Source organism: Apium graveolens, chromosome 6 (assembly GCF_009905375.1).
Source record: "Apium graveolens cultivar Ventura chromosome 6, ASM990537v1, whole genome shotgun sequence".
Lineage (NCBI taxonomy): Eukaryota > Viridiplantae > Streptophyta > Magnoliopsida > Apiales > Apiaceae > Apium > Apium graveolens.
In genome coordinates this window covers 292,991,010-293,010,692 of record NC_133652.1, presented here as the reverse complement: position 1 = coordinate 293,010,692, position 19,683 = coordinate 292,991,010, and the positions used below count along the sequence as shown (strand labels likewise).

The 19,683-nt window shown below is 36.7% G+C and overlaps 1 non-coding gene across 1 annotated transcript; it reads left to right on the top strand.

Moving 5' to 3' along the window:
* The first annotated feature begins 6,120 nt into the window (after window positions 1–6,120).
* On the top strand, window positions 6,121–6,227 carry LOC141669737 (small nucleolar RNA R71). The gene has a single exon (XR_012554000.1). It is a non-coding gene; the product is annotated as a small nucleolar RNA R71 (small nucleolar RNA).
* The last annotated feature ends 13,456 nt before the right edge of the window (window positions 6,228–19,683 follow it).

The window sequence follows — 19,683 nt, the reverse complement described above, 5'->3', positions numbered from 1 at the left end:
TGACATCATCAAACCACAAGGTGTGGACAAGTGGGAGCATTATGACATGTGCAAGGTGACACAAGCATGACATGGGAATGAAGGAGGTGTGGTGGCTTTTTAACCACACAAATTCAAGGGCAACAAGGTAATTAACTAAATCAAACACAAAAACAAGCCAACCAAGCCAAGCAAAATCATTTTTCATCAAAATCAAAAAGCAACCAAGGCATGGTTCATCTTTGCTCTCGGCTTTTTACTATTCAAAAGAGCAAGAAATTCAAAATCAAAGATCCAAGCTTCCTAAATTGGTGAGTTAATTCCCTAATCATCTTCATGCTTAGTTAGGGCTATATCATGAGTTTAAGCCATCAATTTCTTCTCCATCTTCTTCATTTAATCAAAGAAGAATACTATGAATAGTGTTTTCAAGTTTTTAACTTGAAGTTTTTCTTGTTTTTCTTGAAGATCCAAGCATTCTTAAGACTTCTCAAAGCTTCTTAAGGCTTCCTAGCTCCTCCCACCACTTCAAGGAAGGTATACCATCTCCAAACCCTAGATTCCTATATATTATAAGATGATTTTGATTAGTAGGATGATATTGTAGCTTGTTGTTGTGATTAGAGTTTGGGATTTGAAATGGTAGTGAAATGGAATGGTGAATGTTGTGGTTTTGATTAAAAGGACTTAAGTATGATTAAAGTTAAGCTTAGGCATAAGTATGAATGATTAAATTGAATTGGTTGGGGTTGTTATGATGTGATGAGGATGGATGTTGGTTGTATGTTGGATTTGAGGTTGATTTGGAATGGGTTTGAATGGTTTAAAATATTGGAAATCGCGTAAACATAGCCGTCGTAACGTCCGATTTTCTTTGGACTGTTTTTGTGCATAGCATTAGGACCCGAGAACCCCCTGCTAGATTATGACCACTGCCATGTTTAGATAGCTCATGTTACGAGCTTCGTTTTGATATGTAGTTCGTTCAATTCCGATGCACGGTTTAGGAGAAACGACCGTTTCAAGTAACGGCGTTTCGTGAACGAAACTTTTCCCCTCGCCTTACTTTGAAATATAGGTTAAAGACCAATAAGGGTTAATTAATGTATGAAACATTTATGGTAAGTGTGTTAGGCAGTTGGTAAGACACTCGCGAAGGAATCACTTTAAAACTCATAAAGGTTAAATTATTAAAAATGGTGGAGCCGAGGGTACCCAAGTGACTTAAGCGAATCAGTGAGCGCAAAACAAGCGTTAGAGTCTAAGTTAGTTAAAGTATAGATTTACAAGTGATTTTGGTTTAATTCCAACTTACTTGTTGTTTATAGGTTACCAGACTCGTCCCGAGCCTTTTATCACCCCAAGTCGCTCAGGCAAGTTTTCTACCCGTTATACTGTTGTGGTGATGTATATGTGTATATGCATGATCTTGCGATAAATGCATATTTGTTATTAGCAAATTCTTGCGATATATTGTAGCATGTGATATGGTATATATGCATGCCTGTTTCATATTCTTGGAATATATATCTGTTGGTTCAGTTGATAATACCTATGCTAGAGGATAGCGGTATCTTGCATATACCCTTAGTATAGGGACCCAAAGGTGAAAATATTTTCTAAAACCGGGAGTCGAGGATCCCGAGTAGATTTTTGTATATATGGATATGGATATATATATATATATATATTTATATATATATGGTTATAGTTTTTCCAAACTATTAATCGAATAAGGTTTATTCGATAACTTTAGCTTTATTTTATTATTGAATATTATTTCGAATATTATTCGAAGGCGTATGACTCCTTTTATTTATTTATCTGAATATTATTTTGAATATTCATTCGAGGGCTTATGACTCTTTTATTTATTTATCTGAATATTATTTGAATATTCATTCGAAGGCTTATGACTCAGTTTATATTATTTAATGAATATTATTTGAATATTCATTTGAGGATCTATGACTCCGATTATTTGCTGAGGTATATTCTTTATTTTATTAAAGAATAAGGTGTAAATAATCAAACTTATTTTCGATTATTCAAATAAAGATAATACTTTCATATAAGTATATCTTTGGTTATTTAATACTCGTTTCAAGTATAAGTTTTAATACTTCTACTTCAATTATTTTTATAAAGATTATTTTTTATGGGAATATTAATTAAATAATAATATTCAGTCATTTTCTAAATATTCTGGGGACTGATTTACTTCATTAAATCAGCTTTACTCCAAACACTCTATAAAGTATTTTCGAGTCTTCAAAATGATTTTTAAAAGATAGAGCGGATCCCAAAACTCATTTTTATATTTAAGATCTTCCTTTTAAAGGGGATTTAAATACTCGTTCAAAACTTGAGGGATCCGGCTCAGTGGTGTATTTTACATTCGCAATGAGGTTGCTGTTTTGAGAAAACATCTTGATTACTTGCCCATCGTTCGGGAAGTAAGTCCATCTATTGAGTCGGCATAAGCAACATGGGCTCAGTGGGCGTCCATGATAGTGTAAGTGGCTCAGTGGGAGTCCATCAAATGCATAAGTGGCTGAGTGGCAGTCCAGCATAAGGTCCTAATTATGACCAGGGTGATGACCAGTGGGGAATTCGTCCATCTACTAGTAGAAAAGGTTACTTATGGGTATCTTTGCCTGATCAGCGAGATATCTGGTTTATGCCAAAGGTTTTCTTTTCCTTCCAAATTCATTGGATATTGCAACTCTGTTCATACTTTACATAACAGAGGTTCCAGGAAATGTTTTAGAGATATATATATGTGGATATATATATCGGGACTAAATAAAGTATCTCATAACTTTTTCATTCAATAATATTTCAAAGATTGAATCTATTCAAGTCTTAACTTGTGGTCTCATCTATGGGATGTTTTTCTTAAAACTTATAATACTTTGAACGGTGGTAGTTCAAGTAGCTTTATAAATGATATAAGTGTGGTGAAGTATTGGTAACTTCATTCCTTGTTTTTACATTATATCTAGTAAGTAATTATCTTACACACGATAAAGATTCTAGTGAGTATCCATTTAGATACTTATATTATTGTTATCACTATGTATTATCTTGTGAGCTGTAAGGCTCACTCTTGCTTTATTTCTTCATCACACAACAACAGTTAGGAGAGATGGCCAGACTCCAGCAGACCCAGCGCAAGCGCGTGGGAAGCGCCCCGCGTCTTCCCGATGATGTTGTGGCTGCTATAGCTGCAGAGGTAGATCCATTGTAGTTCAGACCATCTACTTTTGAGAATCAAATTATGTATAATTATAACTTGGGGCAGATAATGGCAATTAACTGTAAATTATCAAGTAATCATTTTGGGTTGTAATAATTTTAAATTGTGGATTCAAAGACTTGTACTTATTTCAATTTCATCTCTGAGACTATAACGGGTTGTGGTGTGTGTTAGTGTGGGGTCACAGCATGAGGTTATTTATTATTAATTAAGTGAAGTGATATTGTGGAAAGAAAGACCGTGACAACCCGGATCCCCGACCCCGGATCTGGGGGTGTTACATAAACCATCAACGAATGTTCTGAAAGTCGACGGATGATCATATGAAGAATTCAAACAGCAGTTGAACAGTGAAAGCTGACACACAGCCGTCAAGATGTATACAAACACACTGTGGAAGCCCATTAACTGGGTAATAGAGGACTAAAAGCAGCAAAGCTTAAGACTGATAGTTTTTATATTTGTTCAGTCTTTTTGACTTTGTAATCTTGGTATTATATAAACCAAAAGTGTAGCAAATAGAAAAATAACTGAAATAGCTGAGAAACACAAAAACAAAGAAATCTTTGTAAGCAGAATCATTAGCATTTCCTGTATTCTCAGTAGTTCCTTTTGTAAGTAGTTGTGAGCATTCTTGCACACAGAGTCATCTCGATATATTATATATATCTCTGATGGAATTGTTTAAATCCACCATAAAGTTTTTAAAGACTCTTGTTTTTAATTACTTATGTTTTGATTCAATTTAGTTTCTATTCCGCATTGTGCTAATCAAAACATTATATCTATATTCGAGTTGAACATTTTTATTTCGAGAAAAAAGGTTCAAGAATTCCATTCAACCCCCGTTCTGTAATTCTTGCTATATTGTTAAGGGACTAACAATATCTGCTATAGTCCATCCGATAGCTGATTTGAATTCTCTCAAGATCCTCAAGAGCTTGTCCTCCTCACTACCTGAAAGGTCAGATGTAATAATAACAGGTAAAGTAGATGCATCTCCTAAAAAAGCACACCTCAAGTGTTCAGGCAATGGTTTAAGATCCAAAGTAGGTGCTTCCTCAATGGATGGTTTGAGCTTTCCTTCAGCATTCTTGAGATCAGAAGTACCAAGAGATTCAAATGGCATGTCTAGCTTTTGCCTCCAAGGAGAAGCATTTAGATATTGTAATTGTTCATTTCCATCCTCATCATCACTGTCAAACTCCCCCACTAAGGCTTTTTCTAATGTATCAGACATTAGCATATGATCAAGTTCTGAAGTTACCGCAAAATCAATCAAATCCACCTTTAAGCACTCCTCATCTTCTGTAGGGAATTTCATCGCTTTGAATACATTGAATGTCACATCCTGATCCTACACCCTCATAGTAAGTTCACCATTCTGCACATCTATCAAGGTACGGCCTGTAGCCAAGAAAGGTCTTCCCAAGATTATGGGGATCTTCTTATCTTCCTCGAAATCCAAAATGACAAAGTTTGCAGGGAAGAAGAGCTTATCCACCTTTACTAACACGTCTTCCACTATGCCTCGTGGATATGTAATTGAATGATCAGCCAATTGTAGAGACATGTAGGTAGGTTTTGGATCAGGAAAATTCAACTTTTTAAAGATAGACAACGGCATCAGATTGATGCTTGCTCCCAAATCGCACATGCATTTGTCAAAAGACAACTTGCCAATGGTGCAAGGAATGGTGAAGCTACCTGGATCTTTAAGCTTTGGAGGTAATTTTTGTTGCAGCACAACACTGCACTCTTCCATTAGAGCAACGGTCTCAAGGTCATCCAGTTTCACCTTCCTTGAAATAATACTCTTCATGAATTTCGCATAACTAGGCATTTGCTCCAGAGCCTCAGCGAAAGGTATGTTGATGTGAAGTTTCTTGAACACCTCCAGAAACTTACTGAACTGCTTATCCAGCTTTGGTTGTTGCAATCTCTTAGGGAAAGGTGGTGGAGGATAGAGCTGTTTCTCCCCTGTATTACCCTCAGGCAGAGTGTGTTCAACAGTAGTCTTCCTTGGTTCCGCTGCTTTCTCCTTTTGCTTCTCTTCTTCATCACCAACTTCAGCTTCTCCGTCTTTTGCTTTTTCAGCATCAGCAACTTTTCTAGACCTTAAGATAATAGCTTTGACTTGCTCTTTAGCTTCCTTCCTTCCTGGCACTTCAGTATCACTGAGAAGTGTGCCAGGTTGACGATTGAGCACTGCATTGGCTATTTGACCGATTTGATTTTCCAAGGTCTTGATAGAAATAACCTGACTTTTGCACAACAACTTGAGTTCCTCGAAATTAGCACTAGAAGGTGGAGCAACACCTCCTTGTTGAGGGTATGATTGCCTTTGAGCATAATGTTGTAGTTGTTGGAATCCAGGTGGATTAAACTGTTTACTTATGCCTTGTTGATATGGTTGCTGAATAGCATTCTGATTATTGCTCCAGCTGAAATTGGGATGATTTCTGTTGTTAGGATGATAGGTAGCTGGCACAGGCTGCTGCGGTCTCTGATAATTGTTCACATATTGAACAGATTCATTAACAAGAGAACACTGATCCGTAGCATGAGAACCTGCACAAAGCTCATAGACCATAGCTATCTGATTGACTCCATAGGTGGCTAAAGAATCGACCTTCAAAGACAGCACTTGGAGCTGCGCTGCAATAGCTATAGCTGCATCAACTTCCAGAATACCTGCTACCTTCCCCGACATCATCCTTTGAGTTGGGTTTTGATGCTCATTTGCAGCCATAGTTTCAATAAAATCATAAGTCTCAGTATAGCTTTTGGCCCACAAGGCGCCTCCAGCTACTGCATCGAGCATGGGCCGAGATTGGGCCACCAAGCCATTATAGAAACCAGTGATCACCATCCAGTCAGGCATACCATGATGTGGACACTTTCTCAACATCTCCTTGTAGCGCTCCCAAACTTCGCACATAGATTCTGTTGGTTGCTGCGTAAAATGAGTAAGAGCACTCCTCATAGCTGGAGTCTTTGCCATTGGATAGAACTTTACCAGAAACTTTTGCGCAAGATCTTGCCAAGTAGTGATGGACCCAGCTGGTTCAGAATATAACCAGTCCTTAGCTTTATCCCTCAGAGAGAATGGGAAAAGCCTCAGCTTGATAGCCTCATCAGTCACACCATTATATTTGAAAGTACTACAGATCTCGACAAAATTCCTGATGTGCATGTTGGGGTCTTCAGTCGCAGCACCTCCGAAAGAAACAGAATTATGCACCATCTGAATAGTGCCCGACTTGATTTCAAAAGTGTTAGCCTGAATAGCCGGATGAAGGATGCTTGACTGAATGTCATCAATTTTAGGCCGAGAAAAGTCCATAAGAGCTAGATCTGCCGGAATTATATGATCACCCATGATTACTGGTTCTTTCTGCTCACTCTCTTTATCCGAATCTTCAAAATCTATCTTCTCCAGAATATCAAGAACTGAGTCTATCTCCTCAGCCGTATCTAAAGTCCTCTTGCGAGTACGAGAACGTGTTTGCATAAACGCTCGCTAAAGTACCTGAAACACAACCGGAAACACTAAGTAACACGTCTTAATCAATGAGTCCTAACTACCACTGATGGTAAGTACATAAACTAAACAAATACGCCGAGTCCCCGGCAGCAGCGCCAAAAACTTGTTAGGGCGGAAAACACGCGCTAATAATACATGCAAGTATACGCGTTCGCAAGTAATATATAATACTTTCTAGTTTGTTCCCACAGAGACTCAGACTAATTATGTTCAATTAACACTTACTCACCAATGTAAGATTACTTCTCAACGTCAAGAAAATAACACGTAGATTTGATTAACTAAGTATTGACTATAATTAACTACGAAAATTAAGCACTTAATTGACACTTGAATTAACAATATTAAACACACATGAGATCATAACTTCATTACTACTTCCTTCAATAGTTATTGTTATTACCCTTAGCATGTAACGGTGATGATATTAATCGAACAACGCGAAATTGATAAAAGCCAACTTTTATTGTTCTAATACCATTCTACCAAGCATCCACTATTAAGATAGAAGTTGAATAGGCATCAATTATGTTGAGACCCTATAAGTCTACAGAATTTGACAACATAACGATTTGAGCACAAGTTATTCCTTTTGATTACACAGGGCAAGTAAAATAGTTAGAGTTACCCACTAATCATGCATACACATACATGAACCTATGCTAGCATGGCAAGTTCTAAACCTCAAGATCCACCGTCGCTTCACAAGAGATTAACACCCTATCTTATATGTTCGCGACGCATATAAGACGAATAAGCACAACCAATACTAGATATCATACAATCATCACACACTAAGGTATTAAACAACTAACTAAAGAATTTCATAGTAAATCCGTTATGATCCCATGATCACGATTAGCCCATGATTGAACTCATCGTCACCATGGGTTCATATAAAAACATGATAATAACACACGAGAATAACTAATAAAAATACTTATCAAAACCAGAGTACGTCACAAGAGTAATAAGGTTCAAAGTAAAGAAAACTAGCATCCACTGATACAACGAATAAAAAAATCATAAGAAAACTATGCTTCCTCTTCTTCGTTGTGATGTGCTAAAACGGTCTTCTTCCTTGTCTCCTTGCTCCTCGATTGATACCACGATTCAACACCCGTGAAATGTCTCTGAAAACTACTTATATAGGAGCCCCACAAGTCCCAGCTATCTCAGAAGTTGGAAGTTCAATAGGAATAGAACTCTAAAAATCAGGATTTTAATTCACGACCCTGAGTGGCCGCCCAGCAATCCTGAGCGGGCGTCCAGCCAGGCTGAGCGGGCGCCCATCACCTCACTGGAAAATTTATTATTTTTCTCCTGTTTTCTGCTGCGTTCTGCTCCTAACTTCCCACTTGCAATGCCAAGCACATACTTAGGCCTATTCCTGATGAAATCTCTCCACAAACGCAAGTAATACCCTGAAATGCACAAACACTAGAAAAATGCATCAAATACATAAAATACTTGATTTCAAAACATCAATTAAAGCCATTATAAGACGTTCTAAGTGGTATAAAATGCCACTTATCACGGATCAGGAGCATATGTAACACCCCCAAATCCGGGGTCGGGGATCCGGGTCGTCACGAGTTCCATTTCCCTTAATAACACCCAATCTTAATAAATAATCAACTACTCTGTACTGTGACCCCACAATAAACACACACACCACAAGTTATAGTCTCAGAGATGAACACTCAAAAATAACACAAGTCCTTATATTCCACAATTATAAACCGTTACACCTTAAAAAGGTTCTGAATAAATTTACATATTCCTTGCCATTATTACAATTCATATTATACATAAGTTTGGTTCATCAATAGTTGAAAACCTAGCCTATTGGTAGCTCCTACCTCAGCTACGACGGCATCAACGCTTTCAGAAGACTGCGGAACGTTTTCTAACCGCTTGCGAATCGGGAGCTTGGTCCTTTTCATCTTTTCTATCTGTTGTTGTGTGATAAAAGAAGAAAGCAAGGGTGAGCAGCAAGCCCACCAAACTAATATGTATAATGATTAACAATATATGAGCCTTCTCATAGTACTCATGAAAGTCTTGGTCAAAAGAAATGAACCAAGTTTGATATCTTAATGCGATGAAGTCGCAAAATATTCAGTATATATACATATATACTTTTCAAAATCTTGGAAGTCCTCTTCCATGCATAATATACACAGAGTTCCAGTTTATAACTGTATAAAAATATCGTTGCAAGGTGATCTCATATATCTACCCTTGTCTCAACGTTTTTCTGAAAATCTTTGATATGCATAAGATAATCATTAACTAGATATAAGTTGAAAATATGAAGTTACAAGATACCCCAATATACTTATATCTTTTCCAAATATTACTTGAACTACCACCGTTCAAGTTATAATCAGTTCAAAAGTTCATCACATAGATGAGACTACAAGACAAGATTTGAATAGATTCAATCTTTGAATATCATTATAAATAATGAAGTTACGAGATACTTCATTAAATCCCGATATATATACACCTATATATATACATTTCATACACTCCTTGAAAACCTCTGTTATGAAAATTATAAACAGAGTTGTAATATCCAATGAATTTGGAAAGGAGAAAACCTTGGCATAAACCTGATATCTTGCTGATCAGGCAAAGATACCAATAAGTAACATTTTCTACTAGTAGATGGACGAATTCCCCACTGGTCATCACCCTGGCCGCAATAGGACCTTATGCTGGACTGCCACTCAGCCACTTACGTATTTGATGGACTCCCACTGAGCCACTTACACTTTCATGGACGCCCACTGAGCCCATGTTGCTTATGCCGACTCAAATAGATGAACTTACTTCCCGAACGATGGGCAAGTAATCAAGATGTTTTCTCAAAACAGCAACCTCGTTGCGAATGTAAAATACACCACTGAGCCGGATCCCTCAAGTTTTGAACGAGTATTTAAATCCCATTTAAAAGGAAGATCTTAAATATAAAAATGAGTTTTGGGATCCGCTCTAACTTTTAAAAATCATTTTGAAGACTCGAAAACACTTTAAAGAGTGTTGGGAGTAATGCTGATTTAATGAAATAAATCAGTCCCAATATATTAAAAGATATCTGAATATTATTATTTAAATAATATTCCCATAAAGAATAATCTTTATAAAAATAATTGAAGTAGAAGTTTTAAAACTTATACTTGAAATGAGTATTAAATAACCAAAGATATACGTATACGAAAGTACTATCTTTATTTGAATAATCAAAGATAAGTTTGATTATCGACGCCTTATTCTTTAATAAAATAAAGAACATATCTCAGCAAATAATCGGAGTCATAGATCCTCAAATGAATATTCAAATAATATTCATTAAATAATATAAACTGAGTCATAAGCCCTCGAATGAATATTCAAATAATATTCAATAAATAATATAAAAGAGTCATAAGCCCTCGAATGAATATTCAAATAATAAAATAAAAGGAGTCATAAGTCCTCGAATGAATATTCAAAATAATATTCATTTAATAAAATAAAGAAGTCATAAGCCCTCGAATGAATATTCAAAATAATATTCATTTAATAAAATAAAGAAGTCATAAGCCCTCGAATGAATATTCGTAATAATATTCATTAAATAAAATAAAGGAGTCATAAGCCCTCGAATAAATATTCAAAATAATATTCATTTAATAAAATAAAGAAGTCATAAGCCCTCGAATGAATATTCGTAATAATATTCATTAAATAAAATAAAGGAGTCATAAGCCCTCGAATGAATATTCGTAATAATATTCATTAAATAAAATAAAGTTATCGAATAAACCTTATTCGATTAATAGTTTTAAAAACTATATCAATATATATATATTTAAATATATATTATACTCGGGAGCCTCGCCTCCCGGTTTTAGAAAAAGTTCACCTTTTGATCCCCTATACTAAGGGTATACGCAAATACCGCTTATCTCTAGCATAGGTATTATGCAACGAATAAGCATTTGAACCAACAGATATATAAATCAAGAATACGAAACAGGCATGTATATATACCATATCACATGCTACAATATATCGCAAGAATTTGCTAATAACAAATATGCATTTATCACAAGATCATGCATATACACATATACATCACAACAACAGTATAACGGGTAGAAAACTTGCCTGAGCGACTGGGGGTTACAAATGGCTCGGGACGAGTCTGGTAACCTATAAACAACATATAAGTTGGAATTAAACCGAAGTCACTTGTAAATCTATACTTTAACCAAATTAGACTCTAACGCTCGCTTTGCGCTTACTGATTCTCTTAAGTCACTCGAGTACCCTCGGCTCCACCATTTTTAATAATTTAACCATTACGAGTTTTAAGGCGATTCCTTCGCGAGTGTCTTACCAACTGCCTAACACACTTAACATAATTGTTTCATACACTAATTAACCCTTTAAGGTCCTTAACCAAGGTTTCAAAGTAAGGCGAGGGGTAATGGTTCGGTCGCGAAACACCGTTACTTAAAACGGTCATTTCTCCTAAACCGTACATCAGAATCAAACGAACTACATATCAAAACGAAGCTCGTAACATGAACTATCTAAACATGGAAATGGTCAAAACCTAGCAGGGAGTTCTCGGGTCCTAATGTTATGAACAAAAGCAGTCTAAAGTAAATCGGGCATTACGACGGCTATATTTACGCGATTTTCCAAATTTTTACCATTCCAAATTATATCAATCCAACTACCAATCAACAACAACTCAATATACACATCATTGCTACTGATTTCAGTCATAATAAGCTCAAGGATCTCAATCCAATCATATATTATAACATCTCCAAATTCAACTAAACTACTTAACAATTAAGCTCGAATCATGCTTATCATTCAAATTACTACTCATCCATCCAAACCATCTCCAAACTTCAACATTCAAACTTATTACTAAAGGGTGTGAAGATTTATACCTTCCTTGGGAGGTGTTAAGTTTCTAGGAAGTCTTAGGGAGCCTCCTACAAGCTTGATCTTTCCAAAGAAATCAACAACACAAAGTTAGTCTTTAAAGTTTCTAAAAGTCTGATTTAAAGAACTGTAAAAATGAGGGTCTTACCTTGCTTATTTGGAAGCGACTTGTGAACAAGAGTTGTAGGAAATCTCAATACCTTTCTAACGAGCTATAGAACACAACTTTTGAGTGAGTATTGAAGGAGATATGGCAGTTTGAAGTTGCTGGGTTTGTTTTAGCCGAGAGCTTTCTTCTTGAAATGGGAAAGTCAACTTCTAATTTTTGTGTTTTATGATATTTGCTTGGTTGCTTCTCCTTTTTGGCCTTGGAAAATGTTTTAGCTTTTTACCATGGTAAATTTTACATGGCCCAAAATCAACCAACAAAACAAAACCCCTTGTCATGCTTATGTCATCTTGCACATGTCATAATGCTTCCACTTGTCCACACCTTGTTGGTTTGATGACATCATCATCCTTAACCTCCTTGATTAACTCCTAATTGCTTGCCTAATGACCGCTGATATGTTATACGGTTCGCTTAACTTTCGTTTTCGTTTATCGTTTGAGGGATCATACCCGGGATCTTATTACTTAGGTTTCTTTAATCTTTCTCAATACATTATATTCCTTTCATGATCCTCTCTTATAATCCTTGAATTTAAATCCTTTTTATTCTGTTACCTTATACCCAATTCTTTCTGTATCTGGTAGATTTTCGGGAAAAATCAAAGTGTTCGGAATTGGATTCTGACGATCTTTACATACACTTATATATCATATAGAGTACTAATAAAATCTCAGAATATCCATAACAGAACCCCTACATAGTGTGGCATGAAAAGTTTTCTCATTCAGCAAAAACACTATTCATAAGGGTTTCAAAAATTTCCAAAAATTGGGGTTATTACAGTCTCCCCTCCTTAAAAGGATTCCGTCCCGGAATCAAATAGAAAATGAATAGGGATACTCTCTTAGCATTGCACTTTCTAACTCTCGAGTAAATTTTCCCACATTATGGTTCTACCATCAAACTCTGACTAGTTTGATAACCCTTTTCCTAAGCAATTGTTCCTTTTCACTTTATAGTTACGTCTGGTTGCATGTCTATGCGCTCATATGCCCCTATTTATCTGGAATCCGAATTACACTTCCTTAACATTGATACGTGAAACACGTTATGACTTGCTACATGTTCTGGGGTAAGGCTAGCTCATATGCTAACTTCCCAATACTTCTTAATATATCCAAGGGTCCGACAAATTATGGACTTAGCTTTCCTTTCTTTCCGAATCTCATCAATCCTTTCCAAGGGTTTCCAAGGGGATACCTTTAACAACACTAGGTCCCCTACTTCCTATTCTTTGTCCTTTCGTGTCAAATCAACATACTTCTTATGTCCATCTTGGGCTACTACCAGCCGTCCTCTGATTAAATCTATTAAATCCTTGGTCCTTTGGACCACTGCTGGTCCGAGCATCTTGCGCTCTACAACTTCATCCTAACATAAGGGAGATCAACGTTGTCTTCCCTCAAGGATCTCATAAGACGACATCTCGATACCTGACATACGATCTATTGTCGTAAGAAAACTCTATCCGTGTTAAGTGATCATTCCAATTTCTTTCAAGTCTATTACACAAACTCTCATTATAGCTTTTAGCATTAGAGCTTTTGCTTCTCAATACCCATTCTTTTCCAGTTCGTAATCGCTACTACCTTCCGTTCCTAATATTATACTGGTTATACCTTTGCTCGTTAGCGTTCTATAACCTTTTAGTAACCACGTCAACCTTAGTATCACGAATGTGTTTCCATTCCGCATACCACCACAACTTTACTACTCCTTTTTCAGCTGCTTCTATCTTCGAAAGCTTAGTCCTTCATATAGAAGTAAAAGAATTTATTGAGAGATCACTATGATCATGAACACTTGTTACATTGCATAGTTAGTACAGAAGGTGGCCAGCCTTTAGTACTTGACAAGCAATTAAATAATATATGGTATCCTACTCGGCTTCTATCACACAGATAGATAGTCATTCGGCAATACCTCCCCTTGTGGAAGGGTTGTTCTTCTCAGCTTATATGAAATGAAAAGAAGAGAAAAGAACGAATTGAAGAGAATTGTATATGTGATAAAAAAAATATACTGCCACCAAATATCTGGCTTGGAACCTACCTCTGAACTATAGAGGTTTGATATAGGAGAACAAAACATATGTGTATTTATATCAACATCAAGTATTATAGCATCGCATTTTACATGCTTAAATATTTACTATTCCATCCATCATTCTATGGACCCATGCTCTTGCTCGAGCTTATACACAATCACCTTTGAAACTCCCTCGACATCGAAAATCGAATCTGGGATCTCATTCTATATATCACCGTTACTAGGATTCTATGCTCGCACCGCAACCTTCCTCCTATAGTAATACGACTCTCTATTGATAAGAGGGAATAAATATTCAATAGGTAGATACTCTACTTAATTAGTCTATCAATGATAACTTATACACTACCACGACCCGATTAGTGGTACTCAATCTCAACATCCATTCCAATACAACTCTCACGGTTGTAATCAGCTCATTACTCGCAGAATCATTGCTGCATTACTATGGTCCACTACTGACCTACTGTCATCATTCACATTCCATGAAATCTTAATATCTAACCATACGGAGTCCATACATGTCGTATCAAATCCTTCTAAGGAGGTAACATAATCACCATTCCTAATTCATGAAGAACACTCCTGATCCTGACATACATACATGACATGAAGCAGATAAAATTGCAGAAGAGTTTCAATCAAAGCAACGATAACAGGTTAATACCATTCTAAATCATATGCCTTAAATAGAAGACTTACTCAAAGGTTCGTCTAGTCCTTTTTGAAACATGGTCCTGGCTTATCTCAAGATAGGACCTTCTAAGATAGATAGCCCGTTCATGGCGATTACACGAATTAAACCTTTACCAACTACTATTACGGTTGGGTATTGCACAGTCATCAGAAGGAATGTCAATCTTCCAAACCATAATACAACCTTCACAGGTTTAACCATCATCACTGTATTCTTTTGGCACAAGCACCTATAATTATCCTCTTACCTTTAAAGTGTCGGCCACCTCTTTGGCCTTTCCTGATAGTAAAATTTTCTTACAGTCAATGTCATTTTAACCACCTCCAAATAATTTTCTACCTCATTTTAATCACAGCTTATGTGAAGATGTTTTCCTTAAAATCTGATAAGTAAAAAAATATCACCATTTTTCCATAAGTTATTGCCTCAGTATTTAGAGGTTAATCACTGTCACGACTGACTCTCAATCATACTTAGAACATCTTTTATCTTAAGTCCTAATTGCCCTGAACAATTTCGACCATTACTGGTTCGATCCATACTTTCTCGTGGTGTAACACGTGCCCCACTTGGCATCATTATAATTACGTCACATTTCCTTTATCAATATTTCTATTCTTGAGAATTTTGAATATTACCTTTCTCCTTGTAAAACCTCTAAGGTTATCCTTGAATTGTTCCTCCTGTATTCCCTAGATACAGGGCATATCAAGATACCATTTATTAATACCAGAATCATTGTCTATATACTTCTGAAAAAATTTCTCCACTGATTCTTAAAGGTTGTTATTACCTTAATCCTTTCCAATTCATACTGTCAAAACTCATACTATCCCTATTAAGGGTGAAATGCCAACCTTTATGCATTCCCCTAGGATTCGTTTTAAGTTACCGATGTTCTATCCTTAATTCCACCTTTAAAAAGGTACATGCATCCTTCCATGGATAAATCAAGTCATATATCCCTGATAAGGGTATCTTATTCAATCATTCCCACCTCGATAGTATATGCCTAATTTTACAATAACATCTGTATTCAAAATGAGGTCAATCAATATGGCCTCCAAAAGATAAGAACGGTTATCCGCTTTTCTTGCCTGATTCGGTAATGATAACAGGGATGTTTTAGAAGATGTTTGTCGTGTTCAACGTGAACCTTTTAGTTCTAACTACTCATTTACCTCTTTTATTTATCTCAACAGTCATCTCAATGTTGGGATATCTTTCATACCTGACATCTCCCTTTCTGGGTATCATGCCCCCGGTCTTACACTTCACATTCTTGAAGGTCACTTCCTTCATCCAATTTTCCTAATTTCTTACTTTCTTGTCTCCTCAGTCCATCCGTGTTTCCTTATTAATCAATCGATCTATCTCAAATTTTCATCGAATACTGTCAACTTCAAGGGAATTAACTTTACATATCGCTTACGCCTTCAAACCTTGAATTTATCTCATGATCAGTCACCATCGCGCTGATGATGACACACTTCTCTATATTTATTGCAAGGGTTTCTTAGGGTTTCCCATACCTAACTCCCTTATCACTTCTCAACTCTATTTCCTTTATATCCCTTTATACTCCTTCCCTTTTCAGTCTTTTATTTTCATTTCCATTACAACCATTACATGAACCAACACAACATAAGCATTGATTTCAAACATCCCGTCATTCTGGCTTCGTGTCCTCAGAACGAATCTTGACAACTTTTATAACTTAGATTCATAATTCATCATACTCGTCCGCTTTTGTTCTGGCTCTAAAGCTTTTACACTACCTCCATAACCTTGGGAAGTACTTTCCCGAAAACAATTGTCTGAACTTTAATCAGTTTATTATAATCTCTTGCTCCGTGCCTTCCTTGGTCTTTCACCAGCGGGTGGCCTCTCTCTTAGGAGGGTAAGTGACAAAAACAGTCTTTTGTGGTTCGTCAATCATTCAGAATCTCAAATGATTCCTCTATTTCCTTTAGCCAGGCTCTTGCCTCGACTAGGTCAACCTGTTCCTTGGAACTCTGAGAGCTTAGAGACTTAAAGGTCCTGAAAGAATTTCCTATCGCATTGTTTCCTCAAGGTGGTGGTTGGGGATAATAGTCTAAGTTCTGTCTAGACAGGTCCATAAATTGCCGTATAGGAGTACCGTCTCGGGTCTCCTTTCCTTACTTGACTTTCTGTTTCCTTAGTATGAAATGTTTCAACCTTCTCCCATAATCGGGGTTATCTTATACATTAAAAACCTTATTTTCCACTCTATTATGTTATGGGTTCTTTCTTTCTTGATGACAACCTCCCTGACTATCACATTCAGGGTTTGCCCTAAATCTTATTCCTCAAACTATGGCTCTCATCTAAGTTCTCATCCTTAAGCTCTTGAACTTTCGGAACCCAAATTCTATAGGAATACCTCATTATTCCCTTATCATCTTTCTCGGTATTAATCTCATATTTATTTGTTGGCTCTCTTCCTTCATTCATCACCTTTTTCTGGCACAATATGCTCTTTTCCAATAATTCGGTCTCTATTGCAATCTCAAACAGCTTTTCGGTACCGGCTCCGGTTACCTTCACTTCTATTTCCATCTTCTCAAAATCTCTTATAAACTCTCTTAAAGACATTATCATCTTGAGTCTCTCCTTTTTACTAAGGGCATCAGGCACCACATTGGCTTTCCCCGAATGATAAAGAATCTCATAATCGTAATCCTTGATTAGCTCTAACCACCTCATTTGGCACATGTTGAGCTCTTTTCTGCGTGAAAATGTACTAGAGCACTTATGGCTTAGGTAATTCTCGCACTTCTCTCCATACAAGTAGTGCCTCCAATCTTTAGGGCAAAACTATTTCCATGAGCCCAAGCTCATAGGTGGGGATATCGAATTTTATATTCCCTTAATTGTCTTGACGCGTACGCGATTACCTTGTTGTGTTGTATAAGAAGCACCCTAATTCCTTATGCGAAGCGTCACTACAAATCACAAAATCTCCTTTCCCATCCGGCAACGCCAACATGGGAGTCGTCACCAACCTTTGCTTCAGTTCTTGAAAGTTGTTCTCGCATTTCTCTGTCCATTCAAACTTCTCAGTCTTACGAGTAAGCCGCGTTAAAGGGCTACTATCTTTACAAACTTGAACGAACCTCCGGTAGTGACCGACCAATCCTACCTCTGGTAGTTGACCTAACCATGGTCATCAATTCATCAGTGGTCCTTTATTCATTCTTGTCAGGATCCTCCACGGGATTCTTCTCAGCAACAACCCTTCTAGGACAACATCCTCAACCGCTACATCCTCAATATGAACATCATCCGGTCCCGTGTTAGGACGCTCTATCGGATCCACAATCCGATCTCCAATTAGTAATAAAACATCATCGCGCTGTTACTCCTCAACCTCAGGGTTCGGGGTCCCGCTACCATATACGATAACGAACTACGCTTCTATCACGATATTTATAAGGGTTCCCATAAGGGTTTTAACTGTCAGTACTACGTTAGGTAGCCCGACTATGAACTTGGCAAGAGTTCTTATTATCTTAGTTATTATCTTAACGTCACATCATCTCTGAGGTTTATAACGCTTAGCTCTGATACCACTTCTGTAACACCCCCAAATCCGGGGTCGGGGATCCGGGTTGTCACGAGTTCTATTTCCCTTAATAACACCCAATCTTAATAAATAATCAACTACTCTGTACTGTGACCCCACAATAAACACACACACCAGAAGTTATAGTCTCAGAGATGAAACTCAAAAATAACACAAGTCCTTATATTCCACAATTATAAACCGTTACACCTTAAAAAGGTTCTGAATGAATTTACATATTCCTTGCCATTATTACAATTCATATTATACATAAGTTTGGTTCATCAATAGTTGAAAACCTAGCCTATTGGTAGCTCCTACCTCAGCTACGGCGGCATCAACGCTTTCAGAAGACTGCGGAACGTTTTCTAACCGCTTGCGAATCGGGAGCTTGATCCTGTTCATCTTTTCTATCTGTTGTTGTGTGATGAAAGAAGAAAGCAAGGGTGAGCAGCAAGCCCACCAAAATAATATGTATAATGATTAACAATATATGAGCCTTCTCATAGTACTCATGAAAGTCTTGGTCAAAAGAAATGAACCAAGTTTGATATCTTAATGCGATGAAGTCGCAAAATATTCAGTATATATACATATATACTTTTCAAAATCTTGGAAGTCCTCTTCCATGCATAATATACACAGAGTTCCAGTTTATAACTGTATAAAAATATCGTTGCAAGGTGATCTCATATATCTACCCTTGTCTCAACGTTTTTCTGAAAATCTTTGATATGCATAAGATAATCATTAACTAGATATAAGTTGAAAATATGAAGTTACAAGATACCCCAATATACTTATATCTTTTCCAAATATTACTTGAACTACCACCGTTTAAGTTATAATCAGTTCAAAAGTTCATCACATAGATGAGACTACAAGATAAGATTTGAATAGATTCAATCTTTGAATATCATTATAAATAATGAAGTTACGAGATACTTCATTAAATCCCGATATATATATACACCTATATATATACATTTCATACACTCCTTGAAAACCTCTGTTATGAAAATTATAAACAGAGTTGCAATATCCAATGAATTTGGAAAGGAGAAAACCTTGGCATAAACCTGATATCTTGCTGATCAGGCAAAGATACCAATAAGTAACCTTTTCTACTAGTAGATGGACGAATTCCCCACTGGTCATCACCCTGGCCGCAATAGGACCTTATACTGGACTGCCACTCAGCCACTTACGCATTTGATGGACTCCCACTGAGCCACTTACACTTTCATGGACGCCCACTGAGCCCATGTTGCTTATGCCGACTCAAATAGATGAACTTACTTCCCGAACGATGGGCAAGTAATCAAGATGTTTTCTCAAAACAGCAACCTCGTTGCGAATGTAAAATACACCACTGAGCCGGATCCCTTAAGTTTTGAACGAGTATTTAAATCCCCTTTAAAAGGAAGATCTTAAATATAAA